Source organism: Mandrillus leucophaeus, unplaced genomic scaffold, assembly GCF_000951045.1.
Source record: "Mandrillus leucophaeus isolate KB7577 unplaced genomic scaffold, Mleu.le_1.0 Scaffold1027, whole genome shotgun sequence".
In the NCBI taxonomy this organism is placed as follows: Eukaryota; Metazoa; Chordata; class Mammalia; order Primates; family Cercopithecidae; genus Mandrillus; species Mandrillus leucophaeus.
In genome coordinates this window covers 231,221-233,322 of record NW_012098399.1, presented here as the reverse complement: position 1 = coordinate 233,322, position 2,102 = coordinate 231,221, and positions in this window count along the sequence as shown.

The window sequence follows — 2,102 nt, the reverse complement described above, 5'->3', positions numbered from 1 at the left end:
GGTTGTAAAGAAAGTGAGTACCAGCACACAGTTTCAGTCTCTGAAATGGGAGATGGAATGTTGGGAGGGCAAAAAAGAGTCTCAGGCCACTTTATCTCCTTCAGCTTCTTCCACATTCATCTCTCTATGCAAACCTCTCCAACACCTGCCCCAACATAAATCATGTAAAAAGAACACCTTCTTTCATTGTAAGTGTTTACTCATAGTGATGGAATCCTATTGTGGTACACATACATACGTATTTTTATACGTATGTTGATACTCTCATTCAACATAACTTAGTGAAAATCCCCTCAAGTTGGATCTTAGAACTCTCTTTAATAATTAATAATAATAATTTAATAATAATACATTCTCTAGTAATTTGATATATTATTAAATGATGAGATATTATTCAATGTGATATTTGATCTCATGTGATTAGACATATTCAGTTATTCTTGACATCTATTTCATTTCTAGCTTTATTTCCAAAATAAAAAATGCTGTAATAAATGTGGGTGCATACATTCTTCTATATATAAGTAGTTTTATTCTTATGCATAGATTCATCAAAGGGGATCGCTTGATAAAAGATATATACTTTTATTTTTTAAAGATATTTTTAGATTATTTTGTCATATTTGTTTCAGTGATACAAATTCTGGGCACATTAAAACATGTTTTTGTTCATGTTTGTTAATTTTGTTTAGTTCGTGTTGTACTAAATGCTGGTGAGGCTGAAGATTTTTTCTTGTAATTATTACAGTTTCTGAGAATTGCCTGTTCATATTCTTTACACATCTTTATATTGAACTGAACTGTTTGTATTTTCATTGTGCATTCTTATTGATTGCATATAATTTAAATGTTTATATGTTATTTGCATTTTAAATATGGTTCATAAAATTTATGATATCTCTGAAAAATCTGATGGTGTATTTTATTATATAAATATTCAAATGTTACATATTTTAACATGTCCTGTTTTTCTGAAAGAATCTGAGTTCCTTGTTTCCATTGAGAAGGTCTTCTCTGCCCCTATATTATAAAAACAATCACTGTCATTTTCTGATACTATGATTTTGTGTTTTTAACATATTAATTTACTCTTTATACTTTATATTACATAAGACATAAGCATATTATTATCTTTTTTCATATAGACAACTGGATGTGTCAACACCATTAATAAATGATTCATGCTTTTTCTACTGAAATGGGCTTTCAATCTTTTAATTTAGTAAATAAAGATATATATATATATAAAAAATAATTTATTCCTCAATTAGCTGTTTAATTTCACCAATTTCTTTGGTTGTTTTCAGACTAAAGCCAAAATTGTATGTTTCATCCACCATATGTAAGTTTTAAATTTGAAAATAAAAAATATAAATTAAAAATATGTAAAATCGTATACATCCTATGTAAGATAACATTTCTGGATCATGTATTTAACATGTATTCTTTGAAAATAGCATATGGTGTGATTTTGTTTAGTTTTGTTTTATGGTAATCACCCAATGTCTTTAAATTGTAAAATCTAATCTATATACATGTATTGCCCATGGTATTATCATTTGTACATATACTTATGCATGTGTAAATGTATTTTACACTGTTATTCTTTCTTTTTAAGGCAAAACAGTAGCTTTAGGTCAGATTGCCATATTTTTACTATTTTATTTTGCTTTGGAAGATGTTTTAGTTTCCCCATTACTTTAATGTTTACTCTTTTTATACTGTATCTATTAGTTATACATGTAATGTACTATTAATTCAAAATGAGATAACCTTTTCTGCAATTAAAATACACTTTTTCTATTAAGATGCTCTAGTTTTATCAAATTAAAACTTTAAGCTTTTATCACTTCTTTTCTTCTCCTCTTTAAATCCATCCTGCCTTTTCAACTGAGACTTTTGAAAAACAGTTTTCTTCTTTTTCATCTTTCCAACCCATAAACACCTAAGCTATGCTTCAACTGATTAATAAATATACGGCTAAAGTCTTACCAAATGCTACTTTTTCTTAGACCTTTTCCTCATTTTGACCTCTTTGAAATCGGAATAAATCTTACAGTTCATGCCCTGTCACAATTTAAATAAAAATATTAATTTTTTCT